The sequence below is a fragment of the Erpetoichthys calabaricus genome, chromosome 4 (genome assembly GCF_900747795.2).
Source record: "Erpetoichthys calabaricus chromosome 4, fErpCal1.3, whole genome shotgun sequence".
Taxonomy (NCBI): domain Eukaryota; kingdom Metazoa; phylum Chordata; class Cladistia; order Polypteriformes; family Polypteridae; genus Erpetoichthys; species Erpetoichthys calabaricus.
This window is the reverse complement of record NC_041397.2, coordinates 60948777-60973254: the sequence shown is the minus strand read 5'-3', so window position 1 is coordinate 60973254 and position 24478 is coordinate 60948777. Positions and strand designations below refer to the sequence as shown.

At 38.2% G+C, this 24478-nt stretch overlaps 1 non-coding gene across 1 annotated transcript; it reads right to left on the bottom strand.

Moving 5' to 3' along the window:
* Nucleotides 1-20630: 20630 nt before the first annotated feature.
* LOC114651487 (U1 spliceosomal RNA) lies at nucleotides 20631-20792 on the bottom strand. Its single transcript, XR_003716189.2, has one exon. It is a non-coding gene; the product is annotated as a U1 spliceosomal RNA (small nuclear RNA).
* Between the last annotated feature and the right edge of the window lie 3686 nt (nucleotides 20793-24478).

Sequence of the window (24478 nt, the reverse complement as noted above, 5' to 3'; positions counted from 1 at the left end):
GTGTGAAGCCTGACGTCCAAACATCAAATGAACACATTCACACAAGGTTCAAGGGTGATACAACACCATCCGTGGCGTAATGCTAAGATTTGCTGCCGCCTCCGAGCAGCCATGAGTCGAGGTAATTCTTGGTAGCGAAAACCAATCAGATCGCTTTCTGCTACCAAGATTTTACCAAGAATTGAAAGTACGGGCCAATCGCGGCCCAAATCGGCTACCAAAAATTGACCATTCACAACCCGGCTCGGCTACCAAGAATTGGCCAATGACGGCTCGGTTGGCTACAAAGAATTGGCGAATCACGGCTTGTGTTGGCTACCAAAACTCAGAAAGGGCGGGCCAGCCTCTTGTCAGTTAATCCATCCATCCATCCATTTTCCAACCTGCTGAATCCGAACACAGGGTCACGGGGGTCTGCTGGAGCCAATCCCAGCCAACACAGGGCACAAGGCAGGGAACCAATCCTGGGCAGGGTGCCAACCCACCGCAGGACACACACAAACACACCCACACACCAAGCACACACTAGGGCCAATTTAGAATCACCAATCCACCTAACCTGCATGTCTTTGGACTGTGGGAGGAAACCGGAGCGCCCGGAGGAAACCCACGCAGACACGGGGAGAACATGCAAACTCCATGCAGGGTGGACCCGGGAAGCGAACCCGGGTCTCCTAACTGCGAGGCAGCAGCGCTATATATATATGGAAGCGAAGGTGATACGGTTTGCATATTAGCAGCTGGAGATCCCCAAAGGGAGAAAAAATAAATCATGTATCATAAAGTAGTTTTTATTCCTGAGCTTTCAGCCCCTACCAAGAGCCTTCATCAGAGAATAATGCTTAGACTTACAAGAATCAAAGGCAATATATAGCTAAATTAGTTGGTGGGGGGGGGGGGGGGGGGGGGTACAGGTCATAACGTTTTATTTATTATGAACATGCTCTACTTAAGTTTGCATATGCTAGGTTTATGTCCAAATTTTGTCTGATAGCCAAGATTTAGCCAGTTCTCTGGCACTTTTAGTACTGGCCTTAAATCTTACTTGTACATTGTCCCAGTTAAACGTATGTCCTGTTGATTTAGTATGCGTGTAGATCTGTGATCGTGAGTCCTTCCTTCTGACGGCGTTGAGATGTTCCTGTATGCGAGTTGCAATTCTTTTTGATGTTTGTCTCATGTATACCGCTGAGCAAGAACTGCATGGAATGCTATAAACTGCGTTTCGTGTTTGTGCTGTCAATTTCTTATTTTTTGCTTTGAAAAGGACAGTGTGCAGATTGTTCGTGGGTTTGTATGCTATTCTGATGCCTGATTTGGCCAGGATATATATAAAAGATGATCCGCTGTGGCATCCCCTGACGGGAGCAGCCGAATGAAGAAGAAGAAGAAGATATATATAATTAACTAAATGGTGTGTGTGCTGTTTACTATAAGTATATAAACATTTCCCTTCGCAATATTTCCAAATATTTATTTTTACCTACTTCAAATTAATTAAATGTCATCATCAACTAGAATATATTACTTCCCAAATTTTATAAATACATACAAACACAAGGCTGTGAACTATTATTTATTCATTCTTATTGTGCTTTCATTTTTATTGTACTCCTCTTGATTATCTGTGCGGCCATCTGAGACCATGGTAAAGGTGCTATATAAGTAAGTGAAATGCGTTATTATTTGTTATAATTATGATTCAATAGAATTTGCAGTAAGTTTGTTTAATTGTGATTTTAACTATGCTTGTTGTCCATGTGTTCCTTCACAAATCAATCATTCATTAAACAGTTTTTGTTTAATCAAAAAAGAAAAGTAAATAACTAAATCTGCAAAGCAGAATTCAAAGCACCGTTCCATCGAAGAGAAAGTTTAAAAATATATATATTTTAGAGGTATATTCTTTAATTCAACAATGTGCCATGAGCGGGATTCAAACCTGCATCCCTGAAATAATTTCTGGTAGATTGTCTCTCAAGAAATCACAGCTATACCTCGACTAATACGCGATATTCTAATAGCCGGCTGCTTGCAGCTTGTCTTTATCTGCACATTTAGAAGACAAAAGACAATGGCGGAGAGGTGCAAAAGGATTTAAGAAGCGATTTAAGGTGGGACGGATCTACGAGTCTTTTCGTAGGCTCTGGTAATTCTAGTGTTAAAGCCCACGAAGACGGGAGTGTATATATACGGGTCGGCACAAAAAAAGAAGGGGGAATCAAAGAAAAGGAGAAAAAAAAAAAGTCTGTAGGGGACCAGCATCATCACACACTTGCCCTCCAAATAGCATAGCTGATAGAAAATAACATTAGAACAAGGCAGCTTGTGCACGTACAAGAAGTCTCACTTTACCGTGACTGTCTGTGTCTGTGCATGTTTGGTTAAAACATTTTTGTTCTTTACTCAGCGAAGTGATGGTTAAGCTTCAGTAGGATTTGGCTCTCAAGGTTCTTGCAGTGAAGTTGTGACCGTTTAGCAGTGAACAGGAGCCCACATTACTAAAAGTCTCTCACAGGCTGCAGATACAGGAAGCTTGTGTGTGGTCATGTGACCGCATGGCTACGTCTGATTGGTGAAACGGAGTCATGTGTTTATGGTTGCTACGTCAGATTGGTGAAACAGTCAGGCAGTAGATCCACTGGCGACTTCTCTCTGGCAAAAATATAGCGTTATCTAATGTGTAAATGGGGAAAAAAGTAATGAGTCGAGTGTTTCCCAATGTAGCAGAATAAGAGTAGCGTTTCTTCTTCACAAATATACTCAAGTAAAAGTAAAAAGTATGGTGTAGTAAAACTACTCTTAGAAGTACATTTTTTTTTTTTAAATTACTCAAGTAAATGTAACTCGTTACTACCCACCTCTGCAGAAAACAGAACTTCATCCTGCTCAATGCAGTGCTGCAGAATTGCCAACCACTAGTTTTATTGATCAAACATTTGTAATGTGGCACCAGAAGTTTGTGGGTTTAATATTTGTTGTGTGTTCATCTGTATTATATTCCCCCTACTAAATGAGTTTCTATTTGGCACAACCAATACCAAATGTATTGCATTATGAGTTGTCTCTCTGGCCATGTTATGATGTTGATGTTGTTGGGCAAAACTCGACTGGTTGTCATATGATATTGAAGAGATTATTGTGAAGAGAATATCTTGGAGGGTTCTCACTAGTATAATAACACACCTTTAGTTTCTACTACAGTATATACAATACATTTCCCAAAATATTCAACTTAAATGATGTATTCACCAAATAACAAAATACCTATTATTTGCTAGTACTATAGTAAAATGCATGTATAATACAATAATAGAGGGGTTGATGTTACCAGGAACTAAGGAGTGGAACACAGGCCCAAATTGGGTAGCTTGGATCTTAGAGCCCATCTTCCAAGAACACCTAGTTATATCTGTTGGTTGAGATCATTACAGCATTTGCAAAGATCAAGAAACAATTACACACCACTTTTTAAGTTAGCTGGTAAAATGGCATCACTCTTTGGGGCAAGGTTTCAACAACTTTAATAAATGTTATTGCTACATGCATTTACTTTAGAAGAAAAATCACAATAATCAAAGCTGTAGTCAATCTTTAAGTATTTTGATAATATAATGTAAAATACATTACCTATTAGACTGCCCTGTAATTGTTAGCCTCTCTTAAGCAGAGTTTAGCAGCAAGACAGAACATGTCACAAATATCTCTGTGTCACTATTTTTAAAATGATATTAATAGTGCAATCTAGTCTTCCAGTTACTGTGGAAACAGAGTTAAACAGGACAGGTACCATCTTGAGTCAAGCTCAGTGAATGGTTGATTGCAGTGCCAAGGTGAGGTTGGTATTGAATGGCATTTGCTGGAAAATCACAGAGGAATTAAAAAACTTTCTGAGATGCAGAAGTGATTAAGTAACTAGATAATTACATATGCAGTACAACCATTAAAATGTGTATAGTCACTTGCAAAGTGCAATGAAGAAAGCAGACATTCATTTATAAAGTATGTACAGCAGATATTTTTTGGTTTACTAATTTGTAACTATATACAGTAAGAAAAAATTTTCTGCTTAAATAATCAAAATCTAAAGTTGGGGGCTATGAAATATTTATATTCTACAAGCAAGAAAAGTATGCAGCAGTTTTGAATTCTATTAAAATATTTAACACTATTCAGTGTAACAAAATAAAGTTCATGTAATTAACGCATGGAAAACTAGAGTCATGTTTCCATGTGTTTTTTCCCTATGAGACAGGAATATGACACTAGAATATGCAGGTTATGGAAACTATTCCATTTGTTTGAAAACTTTTCCTTCTTAGTAAACAAAAGAGACAGAATGGAAAGGGTGTGACTTCTTTCCGATGTCAATCAAAGCAAAATCTGGATGTTTCAGAGTGGCAGTTTAGAAATGTCTATGCAGCTAACCAGTGCAACAAACTTAGATACAACCAAAGATCTTTCTTTCTTTCTTTCTTTCTTTCTTTCTTTCTTTCTTTCTTTCTTTCTTTCTTTCTTTCTTTCTTTCTTTCTTTCTCTGGGATAGGAATTTGCTCATGACATACAACTTAGCTACTAAAAGAAATAAAGCCTTCAAATTATTGCTGGTATAATTGTGGGTTTGCCAAGGTGGGGTGTCTCGTTCTCTTAAGTATTTAAAAAACGAGTCTGTGAAAAATTTTCAGCCATGGTTCTAATCAACTGATTCCCACCACTCAGCACCCTGCCAGCTGGCTTATGTATTCATGCACTCACCCCCTCCTCTTTTTGGCAGACCTTCAAATGCAATGTCAAATTTTAAGCAGATGGATTAACCTGAGATTTTCTTATCCAAAACCTTTCTTCTGTTCCACAAAAAAAAAAAAAAAACTGGCGACTGATACTTTTTTAAAAAATAAAATAACATCGTAACTTAGAAATAACTGTTTTATGCTGCTGATCCAAATCTTAGGACGCAGCAAAGGGAAAACTTTTTAAAACTCCTTTTCAATGTTAACAGTTTCTTTAAAGTGTGCTGTTAAATCCTGTTTTCAATAAACAATGAGAAATTTAAAAGAAAAACCTTAGGGATGAAAGACTTTCTACACTGATTGACAAGGTATGTGCTAGCTGTAAAAACAAAAGCATATTATAAGGATTCTTTTTTGTGCCATGTCCAGCATGTCATCCTTTTTAGTCCATGTTTCTTTTCCTTTTTTTTTTTTTTTGAGAAAGTGTCAGTATTTAATTTTTGTGACATTTCACAGCCTCTTAGTCAGATTGTGGTCACTGCAGTCCAAATGAGGAGCATGTGTTTCTTCCAGTGATACTTCCAGTAGTAACCAGATGTCAGTACAAATTACCAAGGTCAGCTCTATTTCAAAAATATGTAGGTAAAAATGTGTTAAAAATGCCAGCAAGTAATTTGCTATTTTATTCTTTGGTTGCTCTGAGAGACACATCAAGTAAGAAAATAAATAAACAGATTGTTAAAACATCTGGCTGTTCCACCCTTCTGTTGTAGAATGAGTAGATTACTGCTCAACACACCCTTCAATGTTGTGGAAATCGGTCTGGTAACTGTTGCCCAGAGGTGTTGCTAAAGAACACTGTTTGAGAGAGAAGGTAAAAAATAAACACAAATTGTGGCCTTTCTGATTCAGACTTGAGTGCAATTAAGTGCTCACCATTACAAGCTAAAATTACTCAGAATAGACTTCGGGCAATGTTTTTTGTTTCAAATTCATTTACTAATGCCTCTTAATTAACTGTTTTTACGGGATATGTTATATTTTTCAACTGCTTCTTGTTTACACTTTGTAATCTAATGATTCAATTATTTAAGTTTTACAGTACTTACAACACAATGAAAAATATTTGTTTCTAATCCCATTGGTGAAGAGAAATGCAATGACACATAGCATAAAGCACAAAGACAGAAAAACAAAGAAATGGAAATAAAATAGTAGTATATATCAATAAATATGTATCCTTATCAAATAGTTTTCCAGCTTGTAGGCAAAACTGTGAGATTTTTGGTGTGACATCTTAGGTTACTCTGTAACTTTCTGGATGGTAGGGGCCATTAGGAGTATTTGATATGATGTACGTGATTTCTACAGACACCTCCAGTGATAAATGTCCATTATGGATGCAAACATAGCTCCATTGATGAAATGGACCGTTTTAACTTCTAGCCTTCACAATGCAGTTGCTGTAAGGTACTGTTATATAGCTGGAGAGTGTTCATGCCACTCTACATTTATAGAACTTACTGTTGGCATTTATTGTGACAGACTGGCTTTCCAAAGTGTCCTCAAAATGTTAATATATTGTTGGGCTTTTTTAATATTATGGGTGGTGTTGTTGAGGAAGCATGAGAGATCCGTATTGATGTGGATCACTAAGAACCTAAATCTACTCTCTGTTTCTAAAGTAACCCCATTAATGTCAGTCAGCCTGTCATTCCCTCCAAGTCTCCTGAAATCCTCAATCAGACCCTTTGTTATGCTGACATTCAATGTAAGAATGTTGTTATTGCACCATTTAGTGAGAAGTTGAAACTTATCCATTAATATTAGAAACTAGAGCCAGAATTGATGTGTCATCATCCTAATGATGCCTAATGTTTAGTATATGCTTAACAATTCAATCATGTGTAAAGAAGGAAAACAGCAATGGGCTGAGCACACAGCGTGCTCCAGTGTTCAATGTGACATTGTTAGATTTTCCTAAGCCTGACAGTATGAGTGTGGTGATGCACATTAGGGGTCCATGGCTGTGTGTGAGATTTAAAATAAAAACAGTGCATTTAAGACTTGGTGGTTGTGAGCGGGTAATGTGCTCTGCAAGCACAGGGTGTTTGGTGTGGAGACATGCTAATTTCTTGATAAGCTCATTTGTTACACATCGGCTCTCCACAGGTCATAATTAGGGCTTCATAACTACATGAGCATGAAGGTGAGGTTCAAGAAGAATCAAGAAAGGAGCTCCAAAAATCAGAAAGCAGCTAGAGAGAGGGAGCAGAAGAGAGCAGAGAATTGGGTGAGCAAGAAGTGCAGAGGGCTGGAAGCTTGGCATTTGGGAGTTGGACCCAATGAGGACCATGCGGACTGCACTCACAGGGCAGGGCTGTGAAGATTGTATAGCGGATGGCAAAGGAAGAAGGTGGTAGGATGTATGATCAGTTAAAGTGGCTGTGGTGCAAACCAGTTTTTAAAGGTTGACTATATTTGCTAATGTCATAGCACCCAGCTGGGTAAATCTGATGGGTGAACTGGGCCTGAGAAGAATGAGAAAAGTACCCAGTTTTAACCACTGGTTTTTATTGGAATATTTATTTGGATTTTTTATAATTGACTGCACTGAACTGTTGATTGTTTTGACACTTACTTTTGAATAAAGGTACGGAGCACTTTTACACCACACTTGCGGTGTTATGTGCCCTCATTGGCAAGTCCATCTCGGTTTCATGTCTATTGATAACTCAGGTTCAAGGAGGAAATGCAAGCTGAGGACAACCTGGGCATCACAAGTAAAAGCAGAGATAGGAAGCAGTGAGGAAAAAGAAAGGAATCGAGAAAGTAAGATTGACAAGGAGAAATAGGAATCAGATGCGAGCCAGTGCATTCTGAGGTCAGTGAAGGGAAACCCTGCAGAGGAGGAGAGATTGCAGGGACACCTAGGGATCCCATGGATGGCCAGGTTGTCATAGGGAAAGACAGAGTCGGGTTCAACACATCCTGGTAGACACTAACAAACAGTTGGTCAGGACCTTAGGTGACTGGGCTGCTGTTTCTGGTGTCTTGCCTCTGCTGAGTATACTTGTGATAAGCCATACTGTATCACAGGAAATTGGTAGACAATGTAATACCTTACTACTGTATAGCAGTTTTATTTTTGTATAGTTTAGTTATGAAAAATGTACTTTTCTGCTGATGAGGTGAGTGGAAGCAAATGGCTACAGTGGTGGTATGGAGGTATGCCACAGGTGGAAACCTTATGGGCAGTTAATGTGAGTGAGAAGGCCTGTCTCTCCCTTTAACTCTCTAGCACCAGCCCTCTGACATCACAGTGTTAATTTGTGGCATACCAGGAAAGGAAGTCTGTTTGGCTGCTTGAGGTGCGGCAAAGTAATCGGCTGAAAATGGAGGCATGTAAGCCGGACATGCAGAGAAGCTGTGAGATCGAAACTGCTGCAGAAACAGTAAAAAAATGAAAGCAACTTCAGAAAGCTGCCTGAAGTTGGAGGCATGTGCACATATGTGCACGTGTGTGTGTGTGTGTGTGTGTGTGTGTGCGTAGCGGCAGCCATGTATCTGCATACAAGCGAGACGCCCAAGATATAGAGAGCCTTCCACCTACATCAAGGTTGCAGGGGTGGAAGGTCACAAGCAGCATCACTGATTGAATTGTACCAGGCAGGTGTTAATGATTAACAAGGTAGATCAGTCTGACATATAAAACCAAGAGACGCCCAGCAGGAGTCGTCTTTTGACCATCTGGCATAGGAGGGAGAAGGTTAGCTAAGCAAATTAGTGAGCGAGCTTTATTGAGCATTGCGTATATAACGAGTTATTATTTGGTGTTTTTCCACTGATTTTTCTGTATTTTTTGTTCTTGTGCTGTTTTCCTCACATTTGATTTTTGTCCTGCAAGAAAGAGGGAGATGAAAAGTTGTCTGATTGTTTGTTTTAATTTTTTTTTTATCACTTTTATTTTGAGACATTGTAAATCTCTACAGAACCACTATCACTTATTTTTGTTTATTGTTGTGTGTAAATATATATATATATATATATATATATATATATATATATATATGTATATATATATGTTGCATAGTTTACTGTCAAATAATGCAAAGAGTATGCGACACGTGTTTCACCCTAATTCTGGGCTCATCAGGCGTACACACTCACTGCACCCCCTCTTGGGGATCGAACCGCGGATGTCAGCGGCGAAGCCTCTTTACGTTGCGCCACGGTGTGTAGTTCATTTATTTGACAGCCTGGAGATCGGGGTAATTACATTCATAGCATTTGTAGTCTGAATCTCGATCTGATTGTATGGGTGGATACCTACCAGGTAAAGCTTGTGGTTTGTCAGCAAGTAAGCAAACATCTGCCACGGTATATATATATATATATACAGGTATATTCTGTGCCATTGCAGAGGACTGCATTTAATTTGAAATGCAGGCATTAGAAATTTTTTGTCTTGCTGGCACTATAATAAAGACTTATTTTTTTTTTTTATATTTTCTTTGGTTCTGTACCTCCATTTTACAACACTGATCCAGTTGGTTAAATTACAGATACCCAGAATTTTGAATTAGTGTGCAGAGGTGCCATTTCATGGGGCATCACAATACCCAGGAGATCAGTGAGTGGAGAGAGTAAGGATAGAGAGAGAGAGAGCAGAGTCTCCCCCTAATCTTTAATTGGATTATTTATTGGATATTAACTTTCTCATGGAGCACTGCATTTATAATGGAAATTTTTATTTATTCAAAGAAGAATAAGTTCACTGCACTTCTTCAACATTAATTTGGACACTGCCTTGTTTATTGTTTGAAATAAAAATCACAAAGCATTTTTGCACCATCTATTGTTCTGTTGTTTCCAGTTTACAACTATTGATGTCCCAGGTACAAAGGAAGTGTGCCAGCTGTGGGCAACTCGAGCATTACAATTTAAGAAGTCCTGGATATAATGGCAAAGGGTGATGTTCAGTTCAAGGTCCCAGAGCTTTGCTATTAGTTTCAAGGTGATTACAGTATTGAATGCAAAACTAAAGATGGTAAACAGTATTCTCAAATGTTTGTTTTGTTTTTTTTGTCAAGGTGTGTTTGTTCTGTGGAAATTGCATCATTCCTTGAGTTTTGCATGGTTGACAGAATGAAGTTAAGTGTCCTGTGCCTGTTAAGGTGGAGTTGATATACAGTATGCCATGACCAACTGCTCAAAGCATTTCATGATGACAGGGGCGAGTACTACAGGCCAGTAGTTTTTCAGACATAAAACCATTAATTTATTTGGCCTAGAACAATGGTACATATCTTAAATCAGGTTGTAACAACAGGCAGGGTCAGGTTACAATTATGGATTTCCCAGAATATACTTATTAGCTGATCAAGTTATGCTTTAAGTGCACATCTGGAGTGTTATCTGGATCAACAGCTTTAAATGTATTCACTCTCATCAAAGATGCCCTCACTTGCTGTAGCATTTCTGAATGTCTGTATGCTGTTTCATTAAAAAAAAAATACACACCGTTAGCTGATTTCGATGGGTACTACACAGGTGACTATGGAGTTATGCTTGATTATTGCGTGAATGAGTTTCCACATGTACCATGGTCCTGCCTTGTTCTTTTAAGTAGCTTTCTATCTATATTTTATAAGTTGAATATTGTGGTTCTGATGCCAACTTTGAGGTTGTTCTTGGCTGCTCTCTGAGCCTCGTTGATGCCAGGTTTTAATGCTTGAACAGGGAATGAACTTTGCCATTCATTCATGGTTTATAATCTGGCAGTGTCTTTATTTCTTTCTTGGTTACAGCATTACCAACACATTTCCGGATGTAACCAGTTACTAATTATGTATATTCTTCTGTGTCAGTTCTTGCCATTTTAGTGATTACCAATCTGAAAAAAGTTGTAGTTAGTACAATGAAAATTACCTATTGCATATACATTCTTCTCACTAATTTTCATTGAAAATGATTAAAAATATCTGATTTAAGGTTTAGAATCAAAACAGCTTTCTGACTAAGAGTGGTGCTTACAGATCTTTTCTGATTAAGAAATTTTGTTTTGCATTTCAACCTCTACCACCAAATCCATAATCTCTTATGCAATTTTAATATAATCTGGTCTGAAAAGTCCAAATAAAGCTTCTGACTATCAGAAACGATTCAAAAATGAATAGACTATCTGGTAGTCTTGAAAATTTTACCAGTAACTAAAAACTGACCACTTTTATCTAGTAATATGGATTTGGATTCTGATAAGTGTGGAAAGGTTTCCTTTAACCTGGAAGAAAGAAAGTGTTTGAAAATATAACACTTTTACAGCTTACAATTGCAGTGGGTTTGAGAATTACATGTTTTTGTTACCATAATGATGAATTTTGATGGACTACTTTAATAGACCACAAATTTAACTACCTGTTATTAATTAATAAAATAAAACCAATCATTTTTAAAATTGTTGTCCTGGAAACTTCACATCAAGAATCAGTCTTGAGCAAGTGAATGACTATCTTTCATAAATGAAATTAAAGAAGGTGTTATCTAATAGTCTTACACTACATCTTTCAGATAGCATGATTTTGCAACTCTATCAACAGAACTGGTAATATTATTAAAAATGAATTAGTACTTAAAAAATTCAATTAACAACTGAATGAAAAAAATATGTATACAAAAAGTACAGTTTGAAAAGGCTGCCACTAATAAAAAGTGGGTTATGAGTGGTGCAATGACATGCACTGAAGTCTATACCACTTAGAGGATACTGCAGGGTTGTCAATGGCTGTTTAACAAGCACAGTAGTTAATTTGTATATGTCAAGATGTTTCAGCTTCAAATAAGCTAGCTAAAGTTATCAAGTTCTTAGGTAAACCCTTGAAAAAAACTCAAAAGGTTGCATTTTGCCTAAAATCATATTTTATAATTTCCCCTAACTGTGCCTCTTTATCTTCTCATCTCTTTCCGTAACTGACACAGTGTTTGTGACACCCTCTACTAGGTTTCTTCACTGTAAACACTTGAATTCATCACTTCTTTTTTCATTTAGAAAAGACAAGTTTCTTCTTAGGACATATCATTTAAATGACAAGCTTTTTGAGGATATGTACTTAAAATTCACCTTCTACTTCATAGTAATGCCTTACATGTTACTGCAGCTGGCACCAGTTAGAAATTTGCTCATCCATTATTTTACTGATAGCATGACAAAAGTACTGCTTTGTTTTTTGATATTTCCATGCATCAACCTAATATAATTTTTTAAAGTTAACCAAAATATTTAATTTAAAATATCTGTGATCTGTTTCTAATAATACAATGATGGATCACAGCAATCTTTTACTTGTTTCTTCTATGTCTCTACATGTTACTCTTCTACTATTGTCAAAAAGGCTGGTGTTCCAATTCATTAAAAAAAGGGCGCGTATCATCACTCTACCTCTTCTGGAAGTCGTTCTTTTTTTCTCCTGCCTATGAGGCGACAAGCCAGGACACCGTTTCGCAATACAGTGAGCTGGAAACTAATGTGTTTATGGTTTATATACTTGTAATGTGCATAAATATTGTGGCACCCGGACGGGACCCCCTGGCGGTGACCACGGGCCCCTACAGGGTTGGGCTTCCAAGCCCTGTACCCGTGGCCCCCAATACAACCAGGGCGGACGAATGAGCCTGCCTCCTGTCTTCCTGGGCGTCCTGGCCGGGCATGAGCCCCGTCCGAGTGCCACAATATACAAAGAAACTTAATGTAACATGCTTGTAAAGGTGAAAGAGATTCCTTTGCCAGTTTCATATAGTATAGATAAGGTGGTAAACAAATAAGCTGGTTATCCTGGAAGATGTCTTGTGTCTCCATGTCTCTGACCAGACATCTGCATTGGGTCCAACTTCCTGATTCAGTAGTGCATGATTGTGAAAGCTGCCATTGAGCAATACCTTCATTACAATTATCTTACATGACATTCTCCTTTTTGCACAACTGTAAATCACTTGATAAATTTGTACAAAGTGTCAGAAAGGCTGAGCTCTACAATGCAATGGCGCCTTGATTAAGGTTGAGTCCTGTCTTGTGTCCAGTGCTGCCAAGATAGGCAAGGGTTCCTCATAATACTGTGCTACAATAAGAGGTTCTGAAAATGAATGAATGAATGAATGAGACTAAATTATCTTTCTAAAACCAGCTTTAAAATGGCCGCTGCTTCTACACTATAGACTGTTCCTGGAATTACTGGTGCCACCAGTTCAACAGACCAGCACTGATGGTACATTAGTTTTCTTGTGAAAGCAGTTGTCTTCTCCATTTCTCTTAAATGAGTGGATGTGTCTGTGCCAAGTCATAATTGGAGTGTGAAAAACAACATGTACTGAAGGATGATTGGTTGGCACAGTATATAAATCAGGCTGAAGGATTCTAGACAAAGGAAGCTCAAAAGAAGCTCACTCATGTATGAAGAGAATCCTTGTATTTGTGATTGTCTTCCCTGAAACAAGATCTTCTACTCACCTTGACTGAACTATTAGTATTGGTAATCTCAGGGAATGCAAAATTGTCAGACTGCTTGCCTTAGGCTTCTATTAGCTGAAAATAATTGCAGTTCTCAAGTAAATGTGCAACTACTCAGTATCCTTTGGTGGTGTGTTCAATCTCTTCTATGAAACTGGGGTAAAGTGCTATAGTCATGGGGACTATAAAAATAAGGCATTAGCTCCTGCTGTGTATTATTGTCTATATTTAGTTCAAAGACTAGATAAGAACTAGGATTTCATTGAGGATTCACAGAGTTCATACAGCGCTAGATATCCAAAAGTACAGAAGAGTTGTAAAAAACCTAAACTGTTGTTAGAAGACATCAGTACACTGGGAGCATCTCTTTGTGGGTGGTGTGTTGGTGCACTGGCTAGCACTGACATCTCAATTGACCTTGGTTTTCCTTTTTCTGAAATGTGACCGTTCTCTCCATGTCTTTGTGACTTTTCTCATTTTGTAGTCAAGTTTCCTCCCACAGGCCAAGGACATGACTGTTATGCGAATTAGCAACTCAAACCGGCTCAGTGTGGGTGTCTCATAAAACAAACTGTTCTTTTGTCTAGTACAGGTTTGTTCTTGATGGTCTGGCCCTATGTGAGTCTAGTAGGAAAATTAACTGAACAATGAAAGTGGGCTGAATATTAAGTCATCACTTACATTTTCTAACACTGGCTGACTTCAGGTATGTCAAAGTGTGAGTATAAAATCCCTGTATTATTCTTTTTAGATGTCACGGAAGATATAATTTTGTATTCTGTCGAATTTTCCTGTAAACAGTCACCTAAATCTTATACAACAAATTACTGAAAAACATTGTGTCAGTTGATCCACTTTTGAATGAATGTCTTCAGTCACAACATTAACTCTGTTTTTTGTCATGATCACATGGCTTCCTGTCTTTACTACTTAGCGTAATCAGGTACTGATATTCTGTCATTCTTGAGCTTGATCACTTCATTATAATACACATTGCCAACAGTGTGCTAATAAGTCCAGGATGGATGCTTGACATATCTGCCATTGCACTATTTGTTCCATGGGCAGAACTAGGATACACACTGAAAGTAGGACAAGATGGCAGATTTTGTTTGTACCATCTTTCAGACTTGTCTGTTTTATCTTCCTATATATTACGCTACTGTGGCTGTCCGTTTGTCTGTTCAGGATTTTAAATCACCTGTAGTTAGCAGACTGTCTGAACTATTGACGTGAAATTTGGTACACATATACTACATGACGTCTACTATCTGCTTTCAGGGTGATGATTGACCTCCAAGGTTATTCCTCTTTTTAGTTTAATTTTATTTTATTGTAGAATCAACTCTCGGCAGCAGGCTGCAGGGTGGCCGTGTGGCGCATGCGTACGGGTGCCATTCTCATCCCTACCACCTTCGCCGTCACTTCTCCTACCTCTTCATATCATTCTTGAGGCAGATTGAAGACTTAAGTGCCAGCTTAAGTGAAAAATTAAGGAAAACATGCTAAGTAATTTAAACACAAAGACTGACTTAATCAGTTTTAATGTGAAAAGATGCAGATGAAAGAAGAGAAGAAGCAGGCTGCTAGGGTGGAGAAAAGAAGAGCTGCTCAGGAAGCAGCAAGTGCATCAACATCTGAGCAAACGAATGCTAAACGTGTAGAGAAAGAGTATGAAAACTAGGAATGCTCAAGTCAAGTGTATTCACTGCACGTAATTGTGCAGTGCGCCGTTACTGGTTTTATAATAATTGGTGTTAGTGGGTTGTACTAAATGATACTACACCTATGCATTCAAAGTGTAACTACCTTTTAGTTCACATGTCTTCAAATGCTACAGTGCTAAAGCTGAAGATCCCTTTTTTTGCTGTGATCTTCAGCTGTAGCACTGTAGCATTTGAAGAAATAACAGATTGAAAAACTCAACAAAGCAGACACAGGTTTTTTCATCATGAATGAGTCATGTTTATCATTTGCTGCTGTAAGATGGGGGCTGCATTTGATTTGGCATAATGTGTGTTCTGCTGATCTAAGTATTTTTAATTTTTCAGTTGTCAGTGTTTTATCTTTTCGTCAAAGTTTTCTCTTTGAAATCACCAGTCTTTCTATTTTATGTTTTTCACTATTTCATAGCAGAACGTACTCAATGGTCACAATTATGTTCTGGCATTTGGCTGATGTGTGCCTGTATGCATTTATTTTTTATCCCTCTAAAAATCCACCATAATAAATTATATGATGCATTATCCACATGTTTGGGGAACTTCAGAGAAAACTATTCAGTCCTCTGTAGCCAGTCAGTAATTGGAAATACTGATGTCTGTAATTACTGCAGAGAGTCATACCACTACCTTTGCATAGCAAGCTGGAAAGAGAGCTGTTGGAAAGAGAGGTGTTTGCCTGATTGGCCCAATTTATGACATTTCTGGCCAGTTACTGTGGACTGCTCTCTTGGATGGATGATTGAGATTTGGTTTTAACAGCATTCGCTTTCTTCTTCATCAAGCATACTTCTGTGGCTTTGACTGCTTTCAGTCATTTTCGTGGTAAAGTGTTTTACAATGTTATCTTGGAAAAAGCAGGTATACAGTGTTAATGGCAATGGGGCTCACCGAAATTAAAGCCTGTAAAGAGGAGGAACACAAAAAACAATGTAAGGATACCAGGAGTACCTCTGTCGATTTTCTGTTGCTTTAGTGGTTTGAGAAAGTGAAGCTGCTGCAGTGCAGGACAGGATTGATGTTCCTTCCTCATGAGTGATGGCCCAAGAAATGATGATTACTTCCCATTCTGCTTGGTATTTACGCAAAAAGACAGGAACAGGTGTGGTCAGAGATGAGGGTAATTGCTTCTTCTGGGTTGACTCCTTCAGTGCACTCAAAAATAAACAAGTAAATGACTGTGTTACTGCAAAATCTTTACTCTGTGCACCCTTCAAAATAGTAAATCTGCACAGAGGGCAAACATATGGCAGTGTCCTTTGCAGCCAGAAAATAAGTTAAATAAGTCAGTACTAACTGAGCTTGCTTTGCACAACAGTAGAAGGGCTTTTGGGAGTAAATCTCAGAAAATACACCCTGCTCCATCAATTTATTAGTCCAAATTTAAGTTATAAATAGATAGGGTTTTGCAAAGCACATGATAAAAATGGTGAAATGAAACCTGAAAATACATTGCTGGATTGATTTATAGCCTAAATGTAACCCATTCAGTCTGTGCAAGTCCAACATCTTTTCATAACTTGAATTCTCTCCGTATGTCAGATCTCATCCCTCAATCCATACATTTCATTACAGGCTCACAGGGAGCTGAAAGTTATCCTGCAGAGCTTGTCCATCCATACTGTATATGCAGACTAGAGTGTCACTTGAGTACAGGCGGCCAAATGTACAGTTTTAAACTGTGACCTATTAGGAACAAGCTCTCCACTTCTCTATTAAATCTTGTCGAATGGCTGAGTAATGTGTCAGTCCCAGTTCAGGCTACCCATCCTTGTTTCTACGGCACTTGTGCTAAATTTGATCAGTGGGGTGAGACATGGTCAATGTTAGAATGACCAAAACTGTCAGTATGTAAACACAACAAGAGGAGACTATTAAAAGAGAAAACAAAAACATAAAGGTTCATTCATAAATACACTGACTCACACTCATTTAGTGAAGATAAAAATTCGCCAAGTCACCAAGTCCGATATTCCAACAGAAGCTTCAGTTCACTGCAAGCAACAGTGGCTGTCGAGGGCCCTGCTCCTAAAGGTAGCAAAAGCTGATGCCTCTCTTTCAAATCCCAGACTGAGGAAGGTGAGGACATTCTGAGGGACTTTGGCAGTGCAACGAACAGTCTTAGCGGACTAGCTCCTATTTCTGTGGCTCACGAAATAACAGAAAATTGTAACAGAGGTTGCATTCAAGAGTTTGTACCCATGAAGATCCAGTGTGCACACTTCTGCAAGGCAAGGTGAATTATTGTAAAAATAATGATTAATATTATAATTGTTTTTTAGTCATTTAGGTATGCAGCCAGTCTGGTTTATGCAGAATATTTTCCTTCGTCTATTGCCGTTTGTGACATGTACACGTGAGAGAGATGGCACATTACCAAGTGATTTGCGTGTGGTGCAAGATATGTGAATTGAACCATCATTAAAGCCTCAGACATCTTGCAGCATCTGAGTTAGCCATATGTGTGTTGAATAGCTATCATTGTTCAAGGCAAAAATCCCTTAGTGCTCGACATTCTCTCTGACAGTATATGGGCAGATAGATGCATTTTTAGCATCACAACCAATAGGCATAAAGAGCAGCACAATGGCCCTGCTATCCTAACACCACAGGCAAAGAAAAACTCTAGATGAGATGCCAGTTCATGACAGGTCAGCATCAGGCATGCACACACACATTCCTTCACCAGTTTATTGACATAAATCAAGTTAGAAGCACATTTTTGGGAAGGGGAGAAAACCCATATGAACATATGAAAAATGTGCAGATTCAGATGAAACAGCAAGTGGAACAGTAATTGAATCCAGAACCCCAACATTATGAAGAAGCAGTGTTACTCTCTTAGCTCACCAAATTTCAATGTTCTGATGTTGCTGAGTTTACATAATGTAGTATATGGCACAGCAGAATTCCTTAGTTTGTTTACAGCTCGTTTGCTATAAATTTCCTCATTTCCATAATGTTTGTAATCTTCAGAAAATTTCTTGTTGAATTATTTTAGTTTATCATGATGTTTTAGGATGGAAGTCCCAAATGCTTCAGTGGTAAATTTGATTTGAACTCCTATGTCCATCTGCAGCTGTAACCTTTTAACATATAAATAAAAGTGTACATCATACCAGAACTCCAAAAGAGGAATTAAGCAAACTGCATTTAGTACCATATGTTCTTCCAGAAACTGACTTCCAAGGATATTGTGGCTGCTGATTTAATTATCTTTGCGTGCTTATTTCTCATGTCACAAAATATACAGTATTACTCGTTTTATTCAAACAACTCCTTTGCACCTGTGTAAACAAATATAGCACCAGATTCAACCAAGTAAATATTTTCATCATAATGTCACAACAGGTTCCTTTTGAGACTTTTTATTTTAATATTTAACACTTGCTTACATCTATATTGTCATTGTAAACCTTTTCTTGGAATGAAATTGCCTTAAGAATGCAGTTGTTTGTTTCCTGGAAGATTTTAGACAAATATGGTAATAGCAAAGTTGAAGTATGTACATTAGTTGTCTCGGCATGCTAAAACAAAATACCTTGTTCTTTATGATAATATTTACAGTCCGTGCCCGTTACTTATGAATAAACTTTTTGTATGCTGTAGCATTTCTCCCCTTTTTCTCTATTGCCATTGGAATTGTCAAAGGAGATTTGCATATACTTTAAGTGAAAACAACAAAGGGTCTGTCACCAAATGGCATTTAGCTATGTTAAAACACATATTTATGCTTTACGGCTTTCTTTTTACTTATGTAATATATTTGATTTATATTATACTGATCAGCTTGTGTGTTCTGTACTATATATTAATCTTATTTGTGCTATTTAGCATTGTTAATGTTGCTCTATGAAATAAAGATATAGTGATAGAGAGATGTATTATATCAGTTATTCTTTTTATAAGTGCATAAAACTACAAGCAGTGAGGTCGCTATACACTACACTATATTTTACACATTAAGACCTGTATCAAGCTAACATTGTTTAAGTTTAATGCACTACATAGAATCATGGTGGTTTAAAAGGAAATAATTACAGAATCAGACTTTGTGAAAAGAAATCTAAAGGGGGACAGACAAATTGTGAAGCTCAATGGATGTTTCATGACTGTTTTTGTGTCTCCTTGTGTATTTATTTATATATTCCTCAGGACGTTATTTAATTATTATTCTTTGTATACACCTGTAAATAAAACCTCACTTTGTTTTTGCAAAATCCAACCCTTTTGTGTCCGTGTCTCCCTGTCTTACACCACCATCCTGGTCACGGTCGGCCCCGTATACTATACACTTAGAGTGTAGACTGGTGCCCCCATTTCCCACTACATGCAGCACATCATGACTATAGAATAAGGAAAATACCAACATAAGAAAATCTCAGGCAATGCACAAAGTGATTTTTTTAAAACTTTCTTGAATTCTGTGCCATCCAGCTAGAGATATGACTCTGTGTAAAGATGTTGGAGGTGTGAAGTTTCCAAAGGTTTTATTAAAATGCAATAAGAAAAGACAAAAAAACACTAGAACATTAGAGTGATTACAAACTTTCCAAGTGGTTAAAAAATTGACCAGCAAGCCAAACAAGATTGAAAAGGTACATATGAAGAGCATTAGGATAATTAAAATAATTGATTAACGTTATGGCTTCCCTGGAACTTCCATTCTTTATTTTTAGAAATTTTCTATTTGTATTTGTTTTTTATTCCTTTTATCATTATATTGAAAACTTCACTATACTGCCATTTTGTGTTCTGGTTTTTAGATAGTTGCCGCCATTTTGCGACTATATCTGCATGGCTGATGCTATACCTGTTGTCAGTCATGTGACACTGGGGTGACATTCTCCACTTACATAAGATGGTGGGGTGCATCGGTTGAAAGGGAAAAATTATAAAAGAAGAAAAACATTTCCAACCATTCCTAAGGTCTTGATATAGAGTAGTATCAACAGTCATATTTTGAGAAATAGCTAACTTGTACCTAGATAAGTACATTTTATTAATTATTTTTATTACTTCAAAAGATACTGTGGCATAAGAGATGGAATTAGGCAAACTAAAATTAAAATTAGGCAAAAATAGGTATAATGCTAACAGAACACCAATGACTGACTATTGAGGGGGCCTTCCTTGTATTTTTCACTTTAAAAGCCAGCTCTTCATATTTGGATCTTGCTTCGTTAGAATCTAGCAGGTAGCATTTGGGGCCTTGGTGAGTTTAGGTGAGCCTCTTCTGGACATGTCAGTGAAAGTCCTTGCTGGCTTTATGGGTCTTTTGTAGGCCTCACACACCCTTTCACCGTGATTGTGACTCCAATACCATCCATCCATCCATTTTCTAACCCGCTGAATCCGAACACATGGTCACGGGGGTCTGCTGGAGCCAATCCCAGCCAACACAGGGCACAAGGCAGGAACCAATCCCGAGCAGGGTGCCAACCCACCGCAGGACACATACAAACACACCCACACACCAAGCACACACTAGGGCCAATTTAGAATCGCCAATCCACCTAACTTGCACATCTTTGGACTGTGGGAGGAAACCTGAGCGTCCGTAGGAAACCCACGCAGACACGGGGAGAACATGCAAACTCCACGCAGGGAGGACCCAGGAAGCAAACCCAGTTCCCCAGGTCTCCGAACTGCGAGGCAGCAGCACTACCCTTTCCTCAGGGGAGAGCGAGAATGCAGTCCCCCACTACCACAAATTATGCAGTCAAGTTTCCCGCATTTGGGGAAATCGCAGGGGTCAGCACACCCGGAGTGCAATGGATGAGCCTCGCCCTGGGAGAACCACCTTAGTGATCATGGACTCCAATACCCAAGAATTTAATTTTACACAAAAAAATTAAAATATTCAAATGAATAAATAAAATTGAAATAAAAAATCCTGCAATATTCAGTGCTTCTAGCAGTATTTTGCCTATCATTGCCTGGAAACAGAATGCATATTCCCTGTGGTAAAATGTAGCTACTGTATATGGTTCCATTATATAAAAAAGTGCAAATATATGTATAAAAATCAAGACAAAACTTAGCTTGTCACTTCCTCAGAAATAGTTAAATTATAGTTTTTTTGGAAAGGAAACACAACAGTATCTGGCTGACTCATTGTGCCAGAATGTTAATTAGTTTTGCGGCTAATTATCAAATTATATATAGCAATTAACTTTCATCTGTTTTTTTGCTATCTATTTAGCTAACAAAAGCAGGTACAATGTATATGCCCTTTAGTAGTTAGCCTGTGGACACTGAAATGAGTAAGAATGATAATCAGCAGTAAAACATTTTTAGCTCAATTGAAGTAATGCAATATTGCACCATCATTATGTGGTTAAACTTGAATTAAAAAAAAAAAGTTAATATGTTTCTGCAAATTCCTACTTGATGCAGTCAGTTTGAAATTATACTTATATTCATCTTGACTCATCATTTCAGCTTGTTTATCATAATGAGCAAAATTTTATAAAAGGGAAACATTTTAGAAAAAAAATGTCCACTATCATCAAAATAACAAAAGGAAAACTGGATGTTTGGTAGTTATTTTCAATTTTTGTTGATTGAGAGCATTAGCTATCATCTACTTGCTGCAATATCAGTTTAAATACTATGTTATGTAGTGTCACACATGCGTTTCGGAGACAGTTTATGGGCTCAAATAGACGCAGTTACCTGCCGAACCAGGGGTTGGCGCTGCCCTCTAACTCTTTTTCCTCTCTCCCTGCAGAACTGAAGAATTCACACAATAACTTCACTTCCACTTCCAACCCTCAAGATGCCACTTCTTCATGATGGCACTTCTGACTCCAACCCTCAAGACCCCACCTGTTCATGGTGTCACTTCTGGTTCCAGAATGCCCTTCACTCATGACATCACTTCCTGCAACTAACTATGTATACCACCTCCATTTGTCTTTTTCTCAGTTCCATTTTGAGCTCTGTCTGTGAAGACATTATTTCCTTTGCATGTGCTACGGTATATAGGGGATCCCCCCAAACCGTTGATGGTGTTTCTGTCCTTATTTTACGGCAGCTTTGGTCTAAAGCATCACTCGTGCATTGCTGATCAAGACAACCTGACATTCAGAACAAACACTAAACTTACAAGTGTTTTTTCAAATATATGAATTTTATTAATCAGGTTATAATAACGTCTGACAAAGTTCCTATTGAATTTACATAAAATTTGGTTGATACTTAGAAGTACAGTCGACTCTTGATATACGATCGGCCTGACATGCGAACAACTTGATTTACGACCAAAATTTTTATTTTGATTTACGACCAACATCTTGCGTTACGACCTGAATGCGGTCACGTGTATCCGCTTGCGCGATTGTAAACAAACAGAAAAATTCCTATTAATGCGGCACTCATTCAAGGTACCTCCCCCAACTAGACGACACACCGAAGACTGTCCGAAGTCCAAACTCTGGAAGACTGTTTATATGTTACTGGGGCAACAACCGGCTCAAAGCTGTGCTGAGTCTCTCAGCCAAAGCAAACAGAACAGATATTGATGGGTGATAAGCAAGGGACATTGTAAATGCAGTTAACAGGTAACTTAATCACTGATCTGCTGTGTCTGTGTATAGCAGAGTGGCAGATCACGCTGCAATAAATAAGTCTGCCGTTTTTGTTTCAAGCTGAATAAAGCTGGTTTTGCTAAAGTACTGAGACTCAACCTCGTGTTTTGGGGAGCAAGACAGGGACTTATAGCACGACCCTGATCTTCTATGATTTGCTTCTGTGTCGCTTCACTGCAGCGCTATGAGTCTGTTGTTACCCTGCCCGGCAACGGACAAACAAGCTTTGACAGACGCGGCAATCGCGTTTCAGGACGCACTTCAGCATGTCGTTCCCACTGAGTGGGGAATGGGGGGGTCTCAAAAGAGTTCAGAAAAACCTCACAATATGAAGAAAAAAAAAGGATGATTCAGCCATTGGATTTGAACATCATTCGCACCTTGAAAGTGTATTATTGCAAGGAAATGCTGAGAAAAATTCTCGTCAGAATAACTTGTAGGCAGGAGGAGATTGAAATTAACGCAAAAGAAGCTATTGAAATGATTGCAAACGTCTGAGCGCAAGTTAAAGAAAGCCTTTAAAAAACCTTCCGTTTCATTCTCCTCCCCCTCCCTTCCTGCAGCCCAAACATGTCAAATTAAATGGTGACTACAGTATGAAATTGTTGTTTCTGGTAGGCTACGCACTTTTTATAACTTTTTGGTTAGTACATTAGAAAAAATATTGGTGTTTTGGTAAATTATGCACATTATACAACTCTTTTTTATTATGAAAAGGTTAAGTAAGTGTTGCAGTGGGAGGTTCAGAACGCATTATGAGTATTTCCATTATTTCTTATGGGAAAAATAGTCTTGACTTACAACCAACTTGAGTTACAACCAGCCCTCGCGAACGAATTAAGTTCATAAGTCAAGGGTCCAGTGTATTTATTCTTGTGGGAAATCCACAGGACTGTAGAATCTAACTTAATATACTTTGCAGAGTGGGACAAAATCTTGGTGCCTTGGGTTGGACTGAAGTTTGTTCTGTGTTTAAGTGGTTGAAGGAAGCCTTCACGATGCAGAGTAAAGTGGGATAACATCAGTTCTGCACACAGCACACTCTAGACTGAAGTTCACCAAAGGACAAAACTGAAAATATGAGGCAGATAATTTTGTTTAGAGAGGAGTTTTAACTATAAAATAATTATCAATATCATGTTACTGGCTAGCTCTATCTCATATAGAGTGAAGGGATGCAAGACTAGAAAACCTACCAGTAAGCTTGTATTGAGCAGATGACTTTACTGCATCAAACTTCTCAAACAGGAAGATTACCACTGCCTAAGAGATAAGCCTCCTTTATGCTCATGCTGACATAGAGGAGTTATTTGAAAGCTGTCGACCCTGAAATTATCAGTGGTACTCTGGAAACAAAAGAAGAAACAGTATGGTGCTTTGTGAGAAGGTCTGTGATATACCCCAAATGGTAGGCATCAAGTCATCCAACTAAAATACAGGGTGTTTGACCTTATAGAACTGACAGCCATGGCAGGTAAGAGGCTTGAACATCTCCTCAAGTTTAGTCCAAAGAGGGGAGAGATGGGAACATATTGCCCTTTTCAGGAGGAAGGCAGTAAGGGAAATACCGAAATACTGAGGAATTCAGAGGAAAAACTTGAGCAAATAGCAGAATAGCAGAAGACCAGGGACAAGACAGAAAGAGAAAGGCCGGAGGTGATGAACTGGGGTAGTTTCAAGAATTAGAAGTGGGGAACCCACCCAACTGCATGGTGAATGCATTAACCTGTGAAACCATTCCCAGATAGGCTGCAGTTTTTGTTGTTTTCTTTATACACAGGACAGATATAGACAAGAATTATATAAAATTGTGCAAGCATTAGAGATTTAGGAAAGGAATAAAAATGACAAAGGAAAAAAGACAGTATAATTTATCTTTAATTTGGTTTCTGGCTTCTCTTCAAACCTTCACTAGTGTACAGTATATTATGC